This window comes from Lissotriton helveticus, chromosome 6, assembly GCF_964261635.1.
Source record: "Lissotriton helveticus chromosome 6, aLisHel1.1, whole genome shotgun sequence".
NCBI classification, from domain to species: Eukaryota; Metazoa; Chordata; class Amphibia; order Caudata; family Salamandridae; genus Lissotriton; species Lissotriton helveticus.
The window spans coordinates 1,260,829,952-1,260,855,456 of NC_136067.1; positions in this window are offsets into that span (position 1 = coordinate 1,260,829,952).

A 25,505-nucleotide genomic window follows, 5' to 3' on the forward strand; every position below is an offset into this window, starting at 1 on the left:
CTTTCAGTCTGCTGCATCGTCTGTGCCTATGCATCATACAGGCACCTTCAAAGGCCTGTGAAGCCTCTGGTTCCAATGTACCTGGTTGCCCTTCCTTAACCAGGAAATGACCGAGTTTGAGGTATCACTCAAGAAGAGTAAATACAAAAAATTGAAGAAAGACACTGAAGCTTTTAGCCATTAACGTGTCTATCCATACATAAAGGATGATTACGTATCAAAAAGAAACACTAGTGAACAAGGCTCTGACACTGACCTCTCGGACGCCAGCTCCAACGACTCCAGATCCAGCAGAGGCAGCAACCCAAGGAACCAGGGAGGAGGAGCAAGATTCCAGAGACCTTACGTACCTAGAGGGAGAGGCTGGGATTACTATCAATGCCCCCCTGGATATATGTACTACCCTCCAGGACCACCCCAAATGGGCACCTCTTACCAACAATGGAATCAAAACCCACCGCCAGAATATAGCTACTACGGTCCCCCGCCTTTTTTAGGCCAACGCCGCGGACCACGAAGAGGCAGAAACCGGAAGGGCAACCAGGTACATTGCAACCAGAGTCGGGAAGACCCACCACGAATATCGACACGGAGCATGACAGCATCCACACCCCAAGTGTCAACCAGTCGGGGGGCATTTAGTGGTTAACCTGTCAGATCTCCAACTTACGGAATCACAACGACAGGTCCTGGAGAAAGGCCTCGGTTTCGTTCCCACAAATAAAATGGACATGTTCAAAGTCTGCCAAGAGATGAAGGAATTCAATCGGAAACTAAAACTGCGTGCCTTCTTCAAAGATTCAGGAAACAACGGAAGATAACCGTACTGACACTGGACTACGACAAAAATCCATCTTCACTCCCCTGGATTCAACCTTACCTGTGGAGATACTAACTTTTGGAAAAGCGGTCATGGAGCACCTGGCCAATTTACCAGCTAACGGCATAGACACCTTTCAAAACACCACACGAAAAGAAAAAGATGCTTTACGTGAACTGGCGAAAAACGCTGACATAGTTATAAAACCAGCAGATAAGGGTGGGGCCATTGTCATCCAAACCCTTCAAAACTATGACAGAGATTGCCAAAAGCTACTCAACGACAAAAGCAACTATGAGATCCTACGTGATGACCCGTCAGAGGAAGTCCGGATCCGAATCCTGATTATGGTAGAAGAGGCAATGGCTAACGATTGGGTATCAAAAAAAGAAGCTGACTTTCTTATCCAAAAAACACCCACAACACCGTACTTCTATACAATACCAAAGATCCACAAGGAGGCGGTGTATCCACCTGGCCGCCCCATCGTATCTGGTATTGAATCTATCCTGGAACCCCTCTCAAAATTCGCAGACGCTTTTTTGAGACCTCTTGTACAGAAAACGAACACATACTTAAAAGACACCAAAGCTGTACTCCAACTTATTGAGGACCTCCCTTTTGACCCTGAAAACAACCTACTACTTGGATTGGATGTCGAGAGCCTGTACACGAGTCTACCTCATATCGAGACACTCGATATTATTGAAGAAGTACTCTTCTCAACACCCTGGAACTACCACATTCCTAGGAATGTTGTCATGGAGTGTATCAGTTTGGCACTAAAAAACAATTTCTTCCTCTATGAAGGGGTTCACTATTTACAGAAGCATGGGACCAGCATGGGGAACACTTTTGCTCCTAGCCTGGCTGGTCTCTATGTACACCATTTGGAGACCACACGAATCCTACATCAACAAAACCCTTTCTACAACCGGGTCATGACCTGGAAACTGTACATCAACGACGTACTTGTCATATGGAAGGGTGACATGCAATCAGTTGAGGAATTCATGGCATGGTTGAACCTACAAGATAGGTTCCTGAAATTTACCCACACAGCATCTAACAAAAATCTGTTTTTTCTAGATCTCAACATCTATCCAGACCAGGGTAGACTAAAGACCAACACCCATTTCAAACCTACGGCCAAGAACTGCCTCCTACTGTAAAATAGTTTTCACCCGAGACACTTGCGGGACAACCTCCCCTATTGGCAATTTCTTCGTCTTCGAAGAAACTGCTCCGATGTCTCTGAGTTCAAAAAGCAAGCATCTGATTTGGAACAAAAGCTGCTTAATAGAAACTACCCTAAAAGTTTGTACAGAAAGGTCTAAAAAGAGCAATAAACAACAACAGGGAAGCTCTACTAGAGAACGCCTCACCTAAGAAACCTGAAACCCGTCCCATCTGTGTCACAACCTACAATACACACTCAAACAGGATTTCCAAGATAGTAAATAAGCATTGGAAATCCTCAATTGTGGCACCCTCGATTTCCCCAAGCCTATGTTCTTGCATAGAAGGGGTAAAAATCTGAGAGACATGTTGGTCCACACAAGACCTCGAGTTACCCAAAACCCCTGTATTAGAAGACTACAATCTGTTCAGGGACATCACCCATGCGGTTCATGCAGCACCTGTGAATTAACAAAAAAGAGCAAAACAATAAAATTTACCAATGGCACAACATGGGAGCAGCGTACTTTCACAAATTGCAACAGCAGAAACGTTGTCTACTTGATCACATGTCCCTGTGCTAAAGAATACATAGGAATGACGTCAAGACCGGTCAAGATACGGATCGGAGAACATAAGAGCAATATTTGTTGCAGAAAAAGCACGACCAAGATGGCCAGCCACTACTTGACAATGCGTCATGGCATCAAAGATCTTCAGTGGACTGTGATTGAACATGTCTGGAACGATAAACACCTCCTTGAAAAGGAACAACGTTGGGTGTTCCGCCTAGGAACACATATCACGGGGCTGAACGATGATATACCTTGGGCACAATTGAACTAGCACTCCACAAGAAAAACACTATTTATATCTTACTAGAAATACCCAGTATCCACATTCATCCATCTTCGCCATGGACACACGGTGCCCTGTGGCTCGTAAGTTTTTTAGCTTCAACATTGACCGTGTTGGTGTACTATTTGTCAGCATTGACATATCTTCCCTGTCATCATACTATGCCCCTTACCCATGAACAGCTTACTGCCATGGCGATATCTACAGCAGAAGATGTGTTTCCATGTAATACCTACACGCCACTTAGCAGTGTTATCTGCCCGCTGGCTTGAGGAACACTGCATTAAAATTTTTATAAGACAACAAACCCTCCCCACCGCCCCCTCTATTGATTACACCCATAGATCTGATTGGGTATAACCACCACTAGCTGTAAGTGCATGGAGTGACAGTGTTTCTAATATTGCATGTTTTCAATAATGCATGGTTTGCTAGTGTTCCTAATCACCTGATCACCTCGGTAACGTGATTTGTATACCTCCAAAGATGTCATTCATTTCAAGGCTAGCCCTTAAATGTACACGCCCCAGTATAAGATTGTAGAACATAACCAACTAATCTGAGTCAAGCCACAACATTTGGGCTTCGTGCTCGAGCGCGACCACACCAAGATGGCCGCCGCACTCCGAGATCCCCATACGCTTCCGACAATACAGCAACAACGTGTGGGGCACTTTCTAGTTTTTCCCTCATCGGCACGCTCCCCCTCAGTTCTAATTTCTGCGGGACTCATGTGTACCTAAAGATTCGCTCATGCCACTAGATTTGGAAATTCAATCAAGCGAGCTTACTCTGCTCGCCTCTATGACGTTCCGGGCCAATTTAACTAATTGGTTGTCAGTTTGTATTTTACCTTCGGAGAAGCAACATGGCCCCCATTTTTCCACCACGCATTGCCGTTACCTTTCTAGTGTTTTTACCTCCTCCGCCCAGGCATTAGGTGGCCAGGTGAATACCCTTAACCAATTAAGTTGCATATAAAAACGCTTCCACCCGCCCTCTCCTTCATACCACGGAAGCCGCGGGAGAGAGAGGCAGCGAGGACTACACGACTTCATGTAAGTACGGCATAGCCGTCTGAGGAGGGACCTGACCACAATTACGATTATTTTTCTCCTGTAATGACTATATTTGAAGGCTCTCCCCCCCAAAAAAGAGCTATTATAAGACTCTGTTTTTCTCCTTTTTCCTACGCCAGCAGATGAGAGTTTCATTCACCTCTCGACCCGAAGGCTCATGGGGCATTGACTCCTTACATTTCTAGTATGTTCTTTGTTTCCAAAACAAACTCACATCATCGTTTTTTTCAGCTAGCAATGGCCTACTCTAAATTCACTATATAGAGTGTGTGTTTTCTGTTTTATGTGTGTTCTGTTATGTATTGTCCCTCCCCCTTCCTTTACCCCAACAGGTCACAGCACCTATGTTTAACTATAGAATATTCTATCAACCAAAGTCACTATGTGTCACCTTTCCTTCCTTAGGTGATCGGTGCCTGTGCATTGGGAAGCGCACGTGTAGTAACTGTGCTCTTTCTTTTTTACAGGCTTATTTTCAGAAATACTGACAGAGCTATAACATATACTCGTACCACATAGGTATTGTATTTGAAATCACCTGTATATATTTTTTCACATATTGATAGCAACATAGTGAGTGACAGAGGGATCTTACTCCGTCCTGACGAAGAAGCTTCTACAGCGTCGAAACATGTTGACACCCCCAGGAGAACCAGCACAATAATAGCATTGGCTCTCCGATACACTGCTTTTAACGGTACCAGCCTATGACCAATAAAGTTTTTTGAATCCATAAGGCCAGGTATTTTTTAACATCACCTTCCGACTCACCCCTGACCCTACTTCACTCACTACAAATACACCTCACATAGCACTTACAAATTTAAAGTGCTCCAGCGTAGTTGCCAGTCGCAGCACGCCCCGCCCCGCAGCGAGGCGGAAAGACCCAGATGATGAAGCATGACACCAAGGGCCCTTTTGGTGTGTGAGGGGTATTTTAACAAATACTGTGTATGCCTTACACCTCTAGACATAAAGGAAACCTCTTAGAGGTGGATCCTATTGTTTTCTAAAACCATTGCATGGAGGAGGATGCATCCACCAGAATGCTCTTTAGCACTACCTCTTCACTCCCTCACCCTTGATTTCGGATTGATTTGCACATGGCCATGTCTGAACTGGGGTGGCGGAGTGAGCTAAAGAATGATGATGGATTAAACTCAGATCAGTTGACTGGGGGTGAGTACTTGCAATGTTCAACACTCTGTCCATCATCCCCTTTGGTGTTGCTGTGAAGCGTCAAGGACAACCGAAGTAATCTCCCTTAGAGTGAAGGAGCCACTCCCCTGCATTCACAGGCACCGCAACTAACTCGACTGGTCTGTAGATCCTGAGCTCCTCCGGACTCCGTGGGCTCTGCATCACAGGTGGTGGTTTTCCACAGTTCCCGAGACCTGTTCTACCCTCTCACCAAGTTTGAGGGCAGTAGTCCTTGTGGGGGTTGCAATAACCGAACCCCTGAGTTTGCTTGTTATCGTCTGTGCAAGAAAATCTTCAGTCTCCAAGTAGCCCCAACATTGACCAGAATCTTCAGCCACACCGCATCGTGTGCATCGTGGCATGCATCTTTTGGTGAGCTGCTTGATGTCCTCTCGGGACTCCAGTGTCTCCTGCCTGTGGGTCCACTTGATGGTCACATTTGTTCTCCTTGGGCTCCCCTGATTACTCTTGGCCTACCCTGACTCCCCTGTTTGTGGTGAGTCTTCCAGGCCTCCTGGTCACTCCAGAGTGACATAGACTCTGTCCCCTCTGCTTTTAGGTACTCCTCTTCACTCAGTCAATAGGCTTTATTTTGATAGTCATATCTTAAAAAGCAGTACATACAGTATAAAAATCCATAACAATACATTCTTTAAAATCTGCATAAAACAAATAGCATTTATAAATTACCTAAAACAGACACAATTAATATCTCAGATTAAATAATTAATTTAATCCTTCTTGATCTGATCACCCAGGCCCAACTTAGAAACTTGGCAATGCCACACACAAATAGGGGCAGAGTGTCGAACTTTAAAATTCTTAGGGCTACCATACAATGTCTTGTGCCCAATTCCCTGCAAATAGGCTTTAACCACCTAGATCTAGGGGCTTTATATGCGGGACATTCAAATAATAAATGGGCAACCGACTCAGTCCTCTGGGGACAAAAGGCACACAAGGAAGTGGTTTGCACCAGGATTTTCCAGGTGGATGTCAGTTCTCTCACTGGTAAAACGCCCAATCTAAATTTAATAAACAGGGCCCTATCTCTAGATTTTAATATTATATCGAGATAGGGTTCCCGAAAAGACACATCCTTTACCAAAATAAAATCACTAGAGGATCTGCAAAGATTAGGGTTGGAATTTCTCTTACCCATTAACCAGTTCCAATTGATCTTCTTCAAGGTGGATTTAGGAGGGGCAGACCTAGAGTACCATGACTCCCAAAGCCCTAATTCCCCAAGCAAAAATTTTACATCCCTCAGCCACCCAATTTTTGACCATCCGGGCAATGATAGAATCTCCCTGAGCCCATCTGCATAACTAGAAAGTTCTGGGACTCTCCAGAGGCGAGCCCAGAGAAGCAGAGGGCGCAGCCTTGCCTGATCTTTAATAGGGCGACAGTCCAGATCCATAAATAATGGTAAAGTCGGGGTGCTGTAAGGGAGGGACAACAAGTCTTTCAGAAATTTAGTTTCTGAACATGCTAGCTGATCAACATTCTGCAAGCCCCACAACTCAGCACCGTACAGGGCCGCACTAACCCCTCTGGCTGAGTAGATGTCCAATACTGGGGCTATAGGTTTAAAGGAGGATAAGCGCTGCTCTTTAAGGAGAGCCCCTACCACCCTTTTATGGCTCAGCAGCATCTTCTGTAGATGTGTAGACCATCTCATGGTGTCGGTCAGTCGGATGCCCAAGTAATCAAATTCTTTGAGCCTTTCCAAGGGGACCCAATTTAATATTGGTGGTTTCCCAAGCTTCTTCGGAGGGTTGAGGATCAAATATTTAGTTTTGTCTGTATTAATCTGAAGACCCCTTTTCTCACAGAAGAGTTGGAAACTTTCGAGGAGGCTTTGTAGGCCCATAGGTGATTTAGAGATAAGCAGGGTGTCGTCGGCGAATAGTAGGGTGGGAACTCTCCTGCCCGCCAAGGATGGTGAGTCGGACGGATTTTCCAAAAGATGTTCCACCACTCCGTTCACGTACAACGAGAACATAGTGGGGGCAAGCGCACACCCCTGGCGGACACCCCTGTTCACCGGTGTTCTAGCTGTCTTCTCACCCTGCTTGCCACACCTCACCTGCGCAAAATTCCCCGAATGGAGCTTCATCACCAAGGATAATAAATATGTGGGCATTCCCAAATCAAGCAAAACCTTCCACAGGAGACTCCGGGGAACTAGGTCAAACGCAGTCCGTAAATCAATAAAAGCGAGCTACAGACTGCCCTTGCCCAAGATGACCACTTTCCAATACAGAAGCATCAATCTAAAAGTTTGCTCGATGGTCCCAGTACCTGACCTAAACCCAGCCTGTAGATCTGCACATTTGGATTCCTCCGGACAATTTCTCCTCTTCCAGCAGCGGCACTTTCCTGAAGTCCTCCATTGGATTCGAATGCGGTTTCTGACGTCACTTCACACCTATGCACCAGCTTTCCGGGGATAGGTAACTTGGGTACCACAGTATTTACGGGTGGGGTGGCTCTCCAACCATCTGTCTTCCAAAGGGTTTCTTCAGGGTCCACTGGGGAGGGTCCCTATTCTTTAAAAATCCTACCGCGACTTGCACATAGACTTGTACGGAGCACGCAGTCTTGTTCACAAACTGAATATGCTCTCCAAGGGGTCCCTATCTACTTACTTTGGGTCGTTCTTTGGGTCTGTGCCTTTTTTAGGCAGGGGGAGAAGAAGCAGAAGTAAGGGCACGAATCAGGTGCACTGGGAGGAGGAGGATCCGGTAGGCAGTTACACAAGGAGCAAGACACAATCACCCCAGGCAGGGCAGAGCAACAGCAGGGTTTAGTCACCAACCTTGCCACAAGACACCTATCAGCGGTGGAAGAAAGGGTCCTGAATAAAGGACTAAGATTTATCCCCAACACACGCTTTGATAAATTCCATCTTCATTGTGAATTGGCCAGCTTTTTTAGAAAGCTCAGACTTAAAGCTTTCTTTGAGAAACAGGGTGAGACAACATCCACAGGAGATTCTAATGAAACCGGATTATGGGTCAAGTCCACCTTCACTCCTACACCACATACCATCCCGGTAGAGTTAGCTACTTTCGAACAAGCTGTCTTTAAAACATAGAACAATTGGATCTAAAACAACCATTCGTGAAAATGAGTAAAGAGGAGAACTTTGCCCTGGACAGTCTGAAATCTTGCGACACCATTGTGATAAAACAGGCAGACAAAGGGGGTGGTGTAGCAGTACAAGATAAAGATGCGTACCGTGCCGAATGCGAAAGACTTCTGTCCGATGACAGGAATTATCAACCATTACTATTGGACCCGATGAGCTTAGACAAGAAATCAGATCTATTGTGGAACACGCAGAAACAATGGGAAACATTTCAAAACAGGAAACTGACTTTCTGTGCAACAGTGAGGGCAAAATTCCATACTTCTATACCCTGCCAAAAATGCATAAGGACAAGATCCCCCCCACCAGGCAGACCGATTGTGTCAGGGATTGGGTCCTTACTCGAACCCTTGTCATGATTTTGTGATTTATTTTTTAGAAAACTGGTACAGAACACTTCTACCTACCTACAGGATACCAAAAGCCTCTTAAAACCACTCCAAGACCTCACAGTGGATGATAATACAATTCTGGTGAGCTTAGACATTGAAAGTCTTTACAACAGCACCACAAAAGACGCTACACTGGAAGTACTAGAAAAAGCCCTGAAGGAAACATCGTGGACACACAGGATACCTAAGGCCTTTATCCTGGAATGTGCCAGACTGACCTTGAAGAGAAATTACTTTGAGTTTGAGGGAGCCCTCTTCCTCCAGACGGGGGGGGGGTACTTCAATGGGGAGCACATTCGCTCCGAGCGTAGCAGGACTGTATGTCTTTGACTTCGAAATGAGATTCAGATTGAACAATCAGAACCCCTTCAACACTAACATTGTCTTTTGGAAGAGATATATTGACGACGTCCTTGCCATTTGGCAAGGACCAGTTGAGACCTTAAGGGACTTCATCCTATGGATTAATACTTGTGATCGTAATCTGAGGTTCACCCACACTATCGACCCTGAAACGATGATATTCCTGGATGTAGTAATCACCAAGGAGAATGGCCAACTAGAAACAAAAACCCATCATAAACCCAGTGCCAAGAACAACCTACTCAGATTTGAGAGCTTTGACCCCAGACGACCTCTCAGGGAGAATTTGCCCTATGGACAATATCTGAGACTGCGTTGAAACTGTAACAAGACTATTGACTACCGCAGTCAAGCAAGATAACTGACCAATAAACTATCTGACAGAGGCTACCCGGATAAAATCCTCAAGAAATGCCAAAAAAAGAGCACAGAATCAACCTAGGGAGGCTCTCCTGGAGGATAACACACAGACAGATGAGGAAATCCCTCTCACATGTGTAACGACATACAGCACAGCCTCAAACCATATGACTAGGTCCATCAATAAACATTGGTCCATCATTAATACAGGCAATCTCCATTGTGAAAGAACGCTATTCTCCTTTAAAAAAGCAAGGAGCCTGAAGGACTCGCTGGTGAACACACGCCCAAAGGAGACAAGGGAGGTAACACCTCCCACTGTACTAAAGGCATGGGGCCTACAGAGTATTGTAGGGCACTATCAGCGTGGCAACCGCAGCGTTTGCCGTCTGACGAGCAATACAAAAACACTGTCACTTGAACAAGGGAAAACATGGACTCAAAAAACCCCATACGAACTGTAACAGCACCAATGTGGTCTACCTGATATGGTTTCCATGTAACCTTCAATATGTAAGCATGACTTGCAGGAAAATTAAACAGGGAATATGCGACTACCGCAGCACAATTAGGTGCAAAAGGGCTACAACAAAACTTACAGAACACTTTCTTCTGAAAAACCACACAACTAATGACATGAGATAGACCATAATTGAACCAATAAAAAGGGGATCAAATGTACAACAAAGGCTTTTCAAAAAAAGCAACAGTGGATTTATAGGCTATCCATCCACAGAGAGGGACAACAGGAAAATATCCCATGGAATTCAGTTCTACCCAAATGAACGCCATCATTCCATGATAACTTCACCTAGTATTACCAGTATACACACTATAGGAGTGTTCCTGTGATATGTTCTTTCACCAACCCCTGGTATGTCACCTCTATTTCACACATGACCCTAAGTGGGATAAAGCATGGGACTGAGATCCAAGACCTGAGTAAGTCAAGTCAATAATCTTTATTCGGTTATTTTGTTATCCATAAAAGTAAGTACCACACTGTGTGAACACCAACTTATCACATTAATATTCTACACAGAGACGATGTGAATCATAGGTATTGCCTGTTAAGATTCACACCAATCTCGTTACTAAAGCCGCTTTTGATTCTAATGCTGTTTAGGTCACGTATCATAATTTATTTTGAATGACCAAATCTGTGTGAGTTCATAATGTGTACACGGCAAGCATTTGACACGTTTTTAATAATGCTCTTTAGGTTGTTCTCAAAGTAACACAGTGGATTAACCCTTCGGTTAAATTGTGTAGCTTTACTGTCCGGCAGCGTACCGAAACTAGCAATCCTAGCTCTAACCACACACACACCCCGATGTGTTGACGCTGGTCACATGACCGCTTAGCCACGCCCCCTGATCACGCAACCCAGAAGTGCTTGCACTTAACCGGCACGGCCGATCCGAAGCAGTGATCCTGCAGGGAGTGGTGGCGGGTCCTGTTGATAGGCGCAGCAGTCAGTGATCAGCTCCACCAAGTAAGTACTCGGACTTGATGCAGGAGCCCTATCCCAGTTTTCCCTTTAGATTCACCTTTTGGGGAAGACTTTACTAATTTTCCCCATTTTGTATATATCGTGTAAAGAACTAAGCACCACGACCCTGACTCCCATGAGGCACGCAAACATTGCGTTTTTAGTAAGCATACCCTTTTCTCCTCCCACAAACCCAGATACCTTGACTACAACACGCTTGCGATTTCGGCATGAATGCTATTATGTTGCGCCCTTACAGAATTTTATGAGAATGCGCCTGCCCGAGGCCACGCAGTGGCCATAGAGAGGGCGGGCCACTAGTCTCGGAGGGCTGTCCCGCCCCCAGCAGGATGTTCAGCTTCTCCTCCTCACTGGTTGGAGGAGGCGGCTGGCGGTGATTCTCGTCCGGGGCGGCGGGGAGGGGCCTCCATGGGTACTTAAGTTCCAGTACCCCGTTGGAGGGCCTCTTTGCCGCCCCGGACGCCGTCGCGAGCTCTTCGGGACACTCTTCTTCGTCGGGACTTCGACGGTGAGCTGGGCCTTCGGGCCTCCCCCCCTCCGCCTACTCCCTCCCTTGGAGGTGCGAGCCATGGTCAGGCGGCCCGCTTAGTGTCAGGCCGCTGTGGAGGGGGGGACGTTCCGGTCTCCCCGGGTTTTCTTGGCCTCCCTTCGGGGGGGTCCTAGTCATGCGCAGCTTGTTGTTTCCCTTGGGGCCCGGCTCGGGTCCCGTGCGGCCTTTCTCCCGCCCCTCGGCCTGCATGGGAAAGCTCGTATGGCCAGGGGGTGAGGCGATTCCCGGTCCCCTTTTGGGCTGGCTGTGCTTTCCCTTCCATCCTCCAGTCCCGGGGCGCTCTTTGTTCGAGTAGGGCCCTGAGCCGGCGCTCGCCTATCTCCCTCGGGTTGGGTTTGCTTAGTTCTCCGGAGATCCGCGGGTGAATCCCACCTCCCCTCCCCGCCTCTTCCTGCTGGTGTTAGCGCGGCGAGCATTCTTGAATTTGCTCGTAGGGTCGTGGTGCGGGGGATACTTTTGCAATCCCGTTTTCAATTGCTCATGTAAGTTTATGTCGCTTTTGGAAAATGTTCAGTGTGCGGGGCGGCTGGGTACGATTTGTTACAAAGATATTTGGTGGCGAGGTCGGTGTTCGGTCCACGTGGGCCTGGACCCGACGAGCAGTTCATGCGGGGCTGATGTGGAGTTACAGTTCATACCAAATTTGTGCCGTTTGTTGTACTGCATTGCCATTTATTTAATTGCAACATGATTGAATTGTACGTATTTTCCTGTTATTGCTGTGCTGCGAGGCTTGGTTCTGGCAAGAGGGGTTCAGGTCTGGCCTGCGGTGGGTTTGCACGTGGGTACACACCTTTTTCACTGCTTCTGAGTGGAGGTTCGATCGGATTGCAGTGGACGAACGTTTAGAGGTCCTTGGCAGCCAGTTGATGATATGGTAGGTTTTCAGAGGATCTGTGAGCGTGGCTTTCGTTGTATTGCCCGCCTTACATGCGGTTCGCAAAAGTGACCCCTGAGGTTATTCCACGTGGCTAATTTTACGTACATATTTTAGTGGGTGATCCCGTGAGTTAGGCCCCAGTGCGAGCGTGATTCATCAAGTGTGCGCCTCTATCTGTCGCTGTGCGCAGGTGGAACGGAATAGTTCGGTGGACACGACGGGGCGAGTGGGGGGTAGAGTACATGTGGTAGCCGTTTGGTCTTTCGATGCATCAGCCAATGCTTGCGCCAGTGCCACGAAGGGGTCCCCCCCCCCCCACTAAGGATTTTAGTTCTTCCAGGTAGCCCAAGTGTTTTAATTTAAGCTCCTGTCCCATGTCGAGCACGGAGGGCGGACGCGAACCTCGTGCTACAACCTTTGTTTTGCATACTGTGCGCGAGATGAGGGGTGCATTCAGGCATGTGCCTCGGGGCCACGGAACTGAGGTACTTATTCTGTTGCGCGAGCTTCGCGGGTCTCACGACGCTCAATTGTGAGCACCGTTTATTTTAAAGTGTGGCTGTGCATACTTCAAGGCTATGAATGAGCCTTACAAGCGCAATTTGTATAGTGCGATTGATGTGTTGACTCCGGTTATTAGATAACTGCGCGAGGGTGCAGCCCACCACGCGTGTGCATGTATGGTGCGACCGTAATGTCGTGGGGAACACAGTATCATTGGGCCGAGTATCTCGAGGATCAATACTATCGTTAGCATGCCAACGCTTCTTTGCATCTGCAGTGTTGGGGTGTATGGTGCGTTCACCCTGGGCAACATGCTCGGTAATTTCAGCATATTATCGCTTGTTATTGATGTCATGTGTGTAGTATCAGGTCGCTAAGCTTGTGCGTGGCTGCAGTGTAGGTAAAGGGCAGCACTATCACGCCAGGCGTAGGTGGGAGGCCGCTGAGCTATTTCTATGACCTCGTGGGAGCGCAGCCGCAGCGGGTTCGTCTCGGTTTGGTGGCCACTTGTTGGGTTTAAATCCTCCCTCATGTCCGAACATTTCGAGGTGATATGCCGGGTATGTGGCGTAAGGATTGCTCAAAGCGCCAATTTTAGGGTGGTGTGTCCGGTGTCTTTTGCGGCGTACGCCTGGGTTGGACAGTTTGGCAATGGGTTGTGGGGGACGGTGTGGGGGCACGATGCGCTACTCCAGGTCCCACGTTGTGGAGTAAGCTAACATATATTGTCTTATTTCCTCCCGCTGCAGGCCCGATTCACATGCCACCCCCTGCCGGACTTTCTTTTCGTGTTCCTAGGTGCTGTATTATGTCCCACAGCTTCAGACAATTGGCGAGGTTTGTATCAGCGAAGCGTGGGGGGCCAGCTCAAGATGGAGTCGGGTGGGCGAGTGATCATGTGGAAGGTTTGAGGCCTTACGTTGGTCGGGGTGAGATTCTTGGTTACAAGATTTACAGTTGCCTGGGCACGGCATATACTGTGCTATCTTTTCTGAACGTACTCCCCAGGGTAGCTGGCCGGGTAGCATGCCATGAAAGTCTGCGCATATGTCGAGTACAGCTCCGCCCACTGCTCGTTTATTTGCTCATCTCTTGTGAGGGGTGGTTTAATTTCTAGCGAGGCGTGACCCTCCTGAAGTTTGCAAGCGTTTTGAGTAATAAGGTATGATGCTACTCCTTTTGTTCAGCTTGGTGTAAGTGCGTGGTTGCCTAGTGCTGTCGAATAAAAAGCGCAAGTGAGGGTGCCATGCTACCACAAAAAGAATTATCGCAGAGCTAGTCAACGATTGCTCCTGGGTATTGTGAAACCTGTGTTGACCTGATTCCATTTGTAACCGTGTGTCCCAGAAACTAAGTCGTTGAAATTATTTCTGCCTGTACCACCTGTGTATTCTTCGGGGTGAGCAGTACATTGCGTCACTTACTTTCCCGACTAATTTTGTCTCGTCCAGAGTTATTGTGTGGTCATAAGAAGTTAGGTTTTCGACCAAGCTACGAGCGAAGTTTCAGCACCCTCCCCTTTAGTTACGTGTTGCATATGTAAGGGTGGTTCCTGTCATAATCGCACAGTCTCAGGAGATAGAACGGCTGGCAGCGCTGATGTAGGATAAGTTAGACATGACAGTAAAACCTGCATACGGACGAGATAGATGGACTAGCTGGTGAAGCTTAGTTATTTATAAAGGTATAGTGAGTGATAAGGGATTTGAAAACTGCCTCCAAGTTCCATTAAAAAAGCAGACATGCTATGCAGGGCTCCTGCCAAACTCCAAAATAGCTATATCGCCATCTTTTGGCTTCCTGCCGGATAGTATAAAACCTGGTCAAAGGGGAGTTTAATTCAATAGAATAGTGCGATTTAGAAGCGTAAATGATGCTATTTCTGCTCCTTTCACATCACAAGATTCCAACACTTATGTAGATCCAAATGTGATACCTTGTAGTAGATTCGCTTTCATCCACTGTTCTTGCATGTGGGGTCTATTCTTTGGGGCCTACTAGGTTTCTGGGGATCTGGCGTCGAGATTCGAGTATAGGAATGCGCAGCATTAATTAGACTGTGTTACCTGATACCGGAGGGAAAAGTTTCTTCAGCGTGCCTATGCGAGGTGTCACCTTCACTAAGAAGGCTTTGTTGCCACCCTCCCTCCCATTATCGCTGCAATATGCAAGGTAGTGTGGCCCTCCCTTTTACTTGATATCACTGTCATCAAAGACTACGTCTGCTCCATAGGTTGGGCTTGAAAGCTTAGCGGGCTGAGTACTGCAGGCAGGTGGCCTAAGTATCTGTAGTGCCTACATATAATATACTTATATCTCTATAAGGCCAATACAGTTCTACTTTCTGCCTTCGGCGCAACGAGCATCTAAGTTGGGCCATAGTAGAACTGCAACACTGGCGTAAAGTGTTTTCATTATATTCTGTGTAAACCTAAAGTCCCTATCTGGTGTATGTTGCACGAGGTGGTGCTTAGTAGAAGTAGTCACAACGGTGGAGCCTACTTTTGCTTTTGCTCATTTTTCATAACAGATCCAAATCGCACGATGGGGACCTCGACAGGGCCCAGGTAATTGCATGCAATGTCTTGTGGTTAGGTCCCCTCCCCCCCCGAAGCTAGTGTTGTTCGGTCCAGCTGTGTAGTCTAGACCGCTGTTGCCACCCCATTCATGTGTAAGCCTGAGAGTCGGCTGGCGGACGGATTACTGACGGTTACAGATTGTCATCTTGTAAAGACTGCTTTGAGCTTGAGTACTAAAGTTCTCCGACAACATAAAGTAAATAAAGCAGCAAATCCGTGGGATGCAAGTGGAGCTTTGGGACCTTTTGCCCTGGCAATTACAATGGAGATTAAGCCAATTTCTGTATGGAATGTTTTACCAGGTTTTATTTGGTGCCATTCCGGTGGATCGCTTGTATAGGGTTCTAAGAGCCAATTTGGGTATGAAGGAGTATTCAAATGACAAATCATAGAAATATGCAGAAGCAAAGTTGAGTGAATTTCATCTACATCACCAAGGGGCAGATATACCTTCCATTTGAGTGCCATGCGTGATAACTACTATCATACCTGACACCACTATTTCATAGTAAGTGAGTAGTAAAGCAGCAATGTGATATTGGTATCATTGCCAAAAACAGGTTAGTTCGACTGTTTGAACGGATGTAAATAGAACACAACAGTGCAATCAGTGTGCCAAAGGTGTTAATATTCAGTCACGCTTTACGCATTTGGCGTCTTTGAGGTCGGTCCTAATACGTTAGAGCAGGCACCCCACGGAAGGTCTCGGCCTTGTGTGCTAGGGGGGCCCAGAGCCGCGTTGTGACTCTAGATGGCTGTGTGGAACTTTTCTTGGCCCCTGCAGTAGTAGTAGTATGTCCGGTACGCAGTCGGCAGCGTTTCTCATTCCACATTTAGTGGAGGATAGTTTGCATCCAATGCTTGAGCCTGAACTGCCAATAATACCTATAGACGTGGGTCCCTAGTAGACTCTCAATAAAGAGTGCTCCAGAAGTGAAGTTAGAGCTGCTTTGAAACTCGGAATGTCTCCGGCAAGCGATGCTAATTAAACATTGCGCACTGAAATACCCCTCTGTACTTGGCCGAAGTCTAGTTGCACAAGCGTACATATAGCGCAATTTAACAGTTGAAGTTGTTAACTGCGCCTCAGCAGAAGTTTGACGAGACTGGGTGTAGTCTGCTGAGGCTTTGTGTGTAGGTGTGTGGCTGATTTCAGTGGCTGCGCTGGTTCTCCCATCCCATAGTTAGGAGCGCTAGCAGCAGGGGAGGTCGCTGTATCCCACGGTCTCTTCTCTGGGTATGATCCGCGTACCTGGTAGAGCCTGCACTATTGCTGTAGGGGGATTTGTCCCGGGGGTATATGCTGATTAGTGGCTAAGGGGCTTTGTTTAGGCAGGCGTGCCTGCCTACAGATAAACTATCTTAGAGGTAGCATGGCCAAGCGTCATGATGCAGGGCGGGATCTTAAGAGTGCACTTAGTTTTAGGCCCAGCATTCGCTTGTTGGTGGTCCTAAGTTTTCCTCTCTGACCAAGCTATCTTGGAGGTAGCATGTCCGAGCTGCCTCCAGTCCTCATCTCAAGAGGGCAGGTGTGGCCCGCCTTTAAGTCCTGTCAATCCTGTATTGACATATGTAGGTATTACCCAAGTTATAATATAATGTGTATTGTCCCCCTTGTCCCTGCGCTTTCTCGAAGTTTAGCAGCTCTAGCGTTCTTCGTGAGCGCACTTTCGCCATGTTTTGCGATGAGCGGCGTTTCACCAGTAGTGGCAACTTAGCTGGGTATACTGGAGGGGGCCTGTGGTGAAGGATGGGGTTGAGTTTCAGGGCATGTGTTGTAATGCCTATGGTTCAATAGCCTAAGTTGCCTTCAGTCTACAGCCCACGGTTGGGGTTGAGTTTCGGGGCATGGGCGGCAAGGCCTATTGTTCTATAGCCTAAGTGGCCTTCTGTCAACAACCCGTGTGGGCATGTGTTGCCAGCGGTTACGCCAATCCTGTATTGGCATATGTATGACATCACCCGAGTTGTATAGGATAAGTGGTACTGACCCCTTCATTGTCCCGGTGCTCTTGAGCATTGCTGCACAGGCGTTCATCGTAAGCACACTTTCTCCATGTTTGGAGGAGGATGGCATTTCACCAGTAGGGGTAAACTAGCGGGGTTTTCCTGCTGCGCTTGTTGTGACGGGTTGGTTGAGTTTCAGGGCATGTGCTGTTACGTCTTGGGTGCGATACGAAGCACCTTCAGCAGTCAGGGGCCCCCGCTCTTCTCGTCATTTCCTGTTAGTATGTCCTCCCGTTCTGGGGATGGCTACACCATGGTTGTAAGGACTAAAAGACCTAGGGGTATCCGCAGATAGTGGCGGGAGGCCTAGGTGTCTCATTAGGCATGTAAGGTTCATGCCAGCATCAGGTATCTGCGAGGTGGTAAGGGTCCACCGCTCTACCGTCGTCCTGGTCTTGTTCTGTTTGACTGACTAGATGCTCTGCAGAGCAAAGATTGCAGGTTTTTTCCCCGAAAGCATGGTGGTGGTGCCATGAAAAGGTTCACCCAGCGTAGGGGTCTAGGCGTGTCCAAACAATGACATGTGTCAGGACCAAGTTAGGGTTATTTGGAGGAGGATGGTGTTCACCTCACGCCTGTAGGCTTAGACCTCCTCCTGCTGGACAATAGTGGCAGGAGGCCTGGGTGTCTCATTAGGCATGTAAGGTTCATGCCAGCATCAGGTATCTGCGAGGTGGTAAGGGTCCACCGCTCTACCATCGTCCTGGTCTTGTTCAGTTTGACTGACTAGATGCTCTGCAGAGCAAAGATTGCAGAGACCTCCTCCTGCTGGACAATAGTGGCAGGAGGCCTGGGTGTCTCATTAGGCATGTAAGGTTCATGCCAGCATCAGGTATCTGCGAGGTGGTAAGGGTCCACCGCTCTACCGTCGTCCTGGTCTTGTTCAGTTTGGCTGACTAGCTGCTCTGCAGAGCAAAGATTGCAGGTTTTTTCCCCGAAAGCATGGTGGTGGTGCCATGAAAAGGTTCACCCAGCGTAGGGGTCTAGGCATGTTCAAACAATGACATGTGTCAGGACAAAGTGAAGGGTTATTTGGAGGAGGATGGTGTTCACCTCACGCCGGTAGGCTTAGACCTCCTCCTGCTCGACTTGAAAGAAGCACTCATGAGCAAAGGTTGCAGGTAGTAAAGGTAGCAATGGTGGGGGGGCCTGTGCGGCAGCGGGTACCACCGCACAGGCTGTGGCGGAGTTACTGGGCGATCCGGAAGAAGAGAGGTGCAAACGATGTACTTCAGCGGGCACATAAGGGTGCCAGAGCCTAACCTGTAACCTCATGGGAGGTGCAGGAATTCGTGTCGGCGCCCCAGTAGTCCTTCGGGCGGTTGTGGGCCTGTGCAACCGGGGGTTTGCCTAGTCACGCCAAGGGGCGTGTCAGTATTTATATTCTAATTGTACAGCAGTTGGGTGGTTCGCCACTGTGCTGTTTGGCTCAACAGGCGGGCAGGTGGCGAGAATGCAGCCGGCCCGGGATCGCCCGTAATGTTTACCCACCTTCATTACATATGTTGTATGTAATAAACCTGCAGCAAATTTTTCCCAAACTAATACGATGTCTGTGTATTATTTTGCGCGTTTGGGGAATGTGGGGGCGGGGGACTTCCTGTGGCCCTGATGTGACTATGCGCCTGCCCGAGGCCACGCAGTGGCCATAGAGAGGGCGGGCCACTAGTCTCGGAGGGCTGTCCCGCCCCCAGCAGGATGTTCAGCTTCTCCTCCTCACTGGTTGGAGGAGGCGGCTGGCGGTGATTCTCGTCCGGGGCGGCGGGGGGGGCCTCCATGGGTACTTAAGTTCCAGTACCCCGTTGGAGGGCCTCTTTGCCGCCCCGGACGCCGTCGCGAGCTCTTCGGGACACTCTTCTCCCTCCCTTTCCTCTAACCCAGAGTGTCTGTATGAGGGAATTGTGGAGGTTTGTTAATGTGTTCATTTATCGTTGCAGGTCGGAGTTAAGCGGAGTTACTGGGCGATCCGGAAGAAGAGAGGTGCAAACGATGTACTTCAGCGGCACATAAGGGTGCCAGAGCCTAACCTGTAACCTCATGGGAGGTGCAGGAATTTGTGTCGGCGCCCCAGTAGTCCTTCGGGCGGTTGTGGGCCTGTGCAACCGGGGGTTTGCCTAGTCACGCCAAGGGGCGTGTCAGTATTTATATTCTAATTGTACAGCAGTTGGGTGGTTCGCCACTGTGCTGTTTGGCTCAACAGGCGGGCAGGTGGCGAGAATGCAGCCGGCCCGGGATCGCCCGTAATGTTTACCCACCTTCATTACATATGTTGTATGTAATAAACCTGCAGCAAATTTTTCCCAAACTAATACGATGTCTGTGTATTATTTTGCGCGTTTGGGGAATGTGGGGGCGGGGGACTTCCTGTGGCCCTGATGTGACTATGTGTAAACCCACCACAAATGTGTGATGTATGTGGTGTTTACTTTATAACCACGGGCCCCAATGATATCTCCGTGGGTCCAGTTGTTGCACCGGTGCACATGCACTTCATAATTCACATGGAGTGCGCAGACACCCACTTTAATGATCACGATTAGTGGGTATGTTCTATGTCCTAGTGGCTAAGCCTGTCACTGAAATGAATGTATGATTACTACAGTTCACTGCCTCAAACTCGACGAGGCACACTTTGAGATGTCTATTCTCACGCTATGCATAGAAAGTATTGGGAACTGTAAGAGCACTTATCCCACAAGAGAGCGCATTACAGCGACATGATTTTTTATTTGTCTGTGATCATGTGTTTGTCTTCACAGATATTTTCCTTTCAAAGAATGAGACGAAAGGACACCTGACCATGAGTACAAGGTTAGGCTACAGTGATCAAGGGCAGGGTACACCTTAGCGAGTGTATACCTCCCGGGTCATGTTCACTAGTCCTGACGAAAACCTGGTATTATCAATTGCAGGTTGAAACATGTAGACCTTTTTTACTGCAGTCTTTTATGCACTTTTTTGTTCACTGGAAGATACCGAAGGTCAATTTAACCAAGTACGGCATCTTAACAATTCTTTTAATATTGTCCAGTTGCCCCAGAATAAATAACTTTTTGTGGGTTATATCTGGCCAAATTTTAATTAACACCTTTTTCGCTCACTTTCACAACAACGAAATAACCTGCTCCACCGTAATCGGGTGTCGTAGCCCACCCGGATAGCATTCGGCTATTCGGGTGGGACCCCAATGATGAAGCATGTCACCAACTAGGTTTGTGAGTGAGCGTTTTCTTAAGAAAGGACAATTTCCTTTCCTGTGCTCTTCTCCCAATACCACGAAGACAGTGATCGGACTCATGGGTATACTCCTCATTTTGTTTCTTTATATCGTTCTGTGGGTCCCCAGCAATTCTACATCCTCTCGACATCGTCCTGACTCAAGTCGTGGTTCTTATGCCACTTCCTTAGTATATGGTTTAGGTTCCCCCCGGGGCCCCCTGTGTATTAGTGCTATTTACTGTGATATCTCTTCTAAAGAATTGTGTGCTTTCTGTTATTCTCCGTGGGAGAGATAATGTAACATACTAGATAGTCTTATATAATAAATACATATTTTTATAAATACTTTGTGTGGTTCTTTTTCATTTAATCTATACTATAAGAAGACATTCTAGTAAAGCAAGCTGGTTTACATTCCTTCAAGACTAAGCCTGAATGTTGCTCTCCACAGCTAACATTTGGATAGCTTTCTAAGGTTGTCTGAGACCTCTTAAATCACCATAAGGGTTGTCTGGACTGGTGCAAGGTGTCCACTTTAATTAGTGGACAGCATGTACCAGGCCAACTTCTATCTGGTAGAGACTCTCTCTATACATAGATACCTTACCAACCCACCCATGCTCCCTGCTCTGTAAATGGACTTCTGGGGACAAGACTGTTCCTCTTTAAGGGCTCTAGTTTTCCGCATCAGTGGCCAGTGTTCTTCATGGCTCTGCGCTCCTGGCATGGAAAATTACAGGAAGAAACTGACATCAGCAGACTGGGGTGCCGCCTACATAAGCACTGTGTACTTCACTTCCAATGCGGATAACTCCTCGACATTGGCGCATCAACTGGGGAGGGCATTTCTTGATTGCATTACGGTCCAGGACAAGCTTCCAACACCACTTGCTTCAACAGTACAGACTCAATCCAAAACCCTCCTATGAATTCACCTTTCACACACTCATGAACCGAGAAACCGATATTTGAATTTGAATTTTTTTTATTAACTGTACAATTAATTAAAATCTTTACAGTAAAAGAAGAGAATACAAAAAACTGTGGTTGTAAGCTTCTTTGCTTGATAAAAAATGCACTGGTGTGCCAATTAAAAAAGAAAAAGCGAGTTAAAAAAAGAAAGCAGAGTAAAATGAGGGGGTGCGGCGCCCCTATCTAAGTCCCATGTAGATGGCCATTGTCCAACCATGTGTGCCTTGGTGTTAGTCTTGACGACGGACGTTTCTTTCATGGGAGGGCAATGTCAATGCTACAACGTAGCAATGTTACTACAGCTATCGTTCGCTGCTTTCTGGCATTGACTTCCCAGGTGTTAAGATGTTTTCATTATTGGCTTTTAGGGCTAGCCTAATTAAAACCGATATGTCAGGGTTTCAAACAATGAAACACAGCAAGACACCTTGCTGTGCTACTATGCATGAAAGGACAGGAATGTGCCATATTTAACCTTATTTGGCGCATTCCTATCCTCTCCTTCAGCACATTGTGCTGCCTTGGGCCAACTCAGGCACCCTTGCGCTGTGGTGCAAGCGTGCCTGTGTTGTAGGTAGGATTATTTTTCTGCAGGAAGGGCCACCTTCTTGCACAAAAACAATCCTCAGAGGCATCTTCCTCTTTCTAAGTGCTTCAGAATGCAGCACACTTAGAAACAGGAAACAATGAGGAGAAATAAAGATATTTCTCCTCATTGTGCCTCTGGCGGGAAGGCATATAATTCTGACATATTCCCAGGTCTGCCAGTGCTGGTAAATCTGGGAATGAGTCCGAATACATGGGTCGATGCATGGGAACACCGTCATTCAAGATGCCCAACTCCTTGTTTGCCCACGCTTCAAACTGGCTACAATGGGAGGGAGATCCTTTTCGGTTGTGCTACCGAACCTTTGGAACGCCCTGCCTGAGGCACTCCGAAAGGAGGGCAACTTACTCTGTTTCAGGAAAGTCCTGAAAACTAACCTTTTTAGAACAGCACACAACCTAGTGTAATCCTGTTCCTTCCTCTACCCCTCTCAGTACTTTGGTTATTATGTCATGAGGTAAAAGCGCCCTGAGACCTGTAGGTGATTTGGCGCAATATAAACCCGCAATAACAAATAACAAATAACAAAGCCATGCAATACCCATACCATGCATAGTAAGGCAGGAGAGCGACTTGCGCTGTCGTGTGTTACACCAAATGTATTAAGCCACACAGAGTGGCCTTGGGTAACTTGGTTAATTTGAATGTAGATTTGCGTCTCTTTGCGTGGAACAAAGGCGATGCAAAACATTGATAAATTGGGCACATGGTCTTTATAAATTAATTCTCCTCTGGCATATCAGCAACTTATCCTGTTTCCCAGAAATTGCAACTTTGGCTTCACGCGGCAATTATTTCCTCATCAAATTATAAGTCCCACCACGTATCTTTGGGCATAATTTCCCATTGTTCACATTGATTAGCAAGCCCATTGCATGAAGTCTGGTTTGACAAGTTCAGTACTTATTAATTTCTAGTAAAGAGTCCAAATAGTGTACCTCATAGCCGTACAAAAGTTTCTCCACTATTGTGCAATGTGTATCATATATTCTCAAATGCCAATATATTTAAAAGGAGTTTTTCTTTTACACATTTGGTGCCTGCTTTATCCCCTAGTATCCTGTCACATCATAACGGACTAACATCAATAAATGAAAGAGCCACCTCCCTTCCTTCTGTGCAACTAAGCACTCAGCATTATTACTTCATATGCATGTGAGCAGCAGCCCTGCGATATCTCTAAGCACCTTCACTACCTCCCCCAAAAGTATCTCCAGTTTTGGACTTAACCACCACATATGAAGAAAGGTGCCCTCTCTCCTGCATCTGCTCAAGCACATGCTTTTCTCCTTAAATTGGATCACTTTCCCTAGGAGTAAAGATCACCGGCAGAGAGATTTGTATTCCTTCTTCTCTTACCTTATGCTGATGAGCCTCCTGGTCTCCTCTAAATGTTTTCCCACATTTCCTCAAGTTGGAATTTTCGAAAATCCTTATGGCAGGTTCTAAGGTAGGAAGAGGTAGCTCAGGATAGAAATTGTAAGAAAATGCCTCCCTGTGCAAGGTCACCCCCAAGATTTTGGACTGCAGCTGCTGGTTTTTCGATTCTTGACGGTGCACTGGGACCTGCTAACCAGACCTCAGTGCCAGCGACCTCACCCAAAAACGTGCATGTTACATTGGGTACACCGAAGTGGCACATACTAACTTACCTGAAAGTCTCTAAAATATGGTACCCAGTGCGTGTAAGTTAGAGAGCCACCCCTGGAATTGCATCAAATGGTTGTGCCACCCTGGGTGTGACCCATGTGAAATAAGTCTTCCAGTCTGCCACTACAGTCTGGAAGAGCAGTATTAAACTGCTAGCCTTACTTTGCCAGTTAAAACAATAGCATAGCCAAACCTCCCTCTGCAATATATGTAAGTCATCCCTATGACAGGCGTACCAAGCTCTAAAGCACATATTTTGGGAGTTAAAATGCGTAACTGTCATTTTTACTGAGGAGAGTAGGTCACCCCGGTCGCGAGTACAGGGTTACAAGCTGACCCCTCAGCTGTGGTAACTCCTGAATGCGACCAAAGTTGCTACTCCAAGGTATTGAACAACTTGTTACATTAAGCCTGACTTGATGCTCCAGCCGAAATTAATGTAACATGTTGCAATGTGCAACCTTTACAAAGTTGCCTCTTTGTTGCCTTTAGTCTTCTGGGCCCTTAGTGGTTGCACAAGGAGCCTGTCTCTGAGACAGCTTTCTGACATCCTGGAGGACAGGTGCTAATGACTCCCAGCAAAGGAGACAAGGCAAGACTACACTGGAGAGAGGTGTGAACTCTCTCCCGCAGGAAGTCTCACAGGCTTTGGCCCAAAAGGCGAGCTTCAAAGACGAAGCTACCTTTGAAGGACAAATGAGTAACACTTGGGAGAGGGGCTGCTCTATTATCTAGGTGGACAGGCTGACATCAGGGACAGCGAAGGGTCAAACTGGTTGCCAAACCAGTTACTCTAGGTCTTTTAGCCCTCTTGGTAGCCACACCTCTGGGTTGAGCTAGGGAGCTCTAAACACCAAGAGAGTGGTTTTGCCATGTTGGGAGAGTGCAGAATGGTGTGTCCTGGGATAGCAAGATGCCATACTTTCCACGAAGTTGACATCAGGAGGGCGGGAACCTAGTAGTCCTGTGGCACTTACTGCATCTACCCTGAGGGCACTTTCGGAACAAGAAAGGGCACCCCTGGCACCCAGAACTCAGATCTCAACAGGACTGGATAACGGACCAAAGTAGGACTGCTCGTTCGCTCCGAAGACCCGGCAAAGACAGGCTGCACTGGTGTGGACTGATTCAGATGGATATTGAAAGGGGAAAGGACTGTGCCTGCAGTGTTCTGCTCATAAAGAAGTCATCTCTAGAGTTTAGCCAAAGCAATAGACCACAAGGGTCTGTTGGCTGACCTCCTGTTCACAGCACAGGCCCACAACAGCTGAAGAAGCATTGTTCGGCAAGTTGGTGGCCCAGAATCTTCACCCTGCTGCCAACCACCGCAGTGCAGCACTGGAAACCAGGACCTGATTCTCAAAGTTGTAGCTGAGTCCATTGACCCGAGAGAGTCATCGGAGTACATGTTGGTCACACAGAAGACGAGATATTGCTCAGGGAAGGATCTGGATGTGACCCTGATACTGGGAGACTGGTTGTCCAGTAGTGACTGAACTTCTGTCAGGAATGAAAGGACTTCAAGGGATGTTGACACCGTGGCCAGGACTTCCTCACTGACTCCGTGGACTATTTGAATAGCCGCAAGAAGTCCCAGTCGACCGTATCACATCCACAGC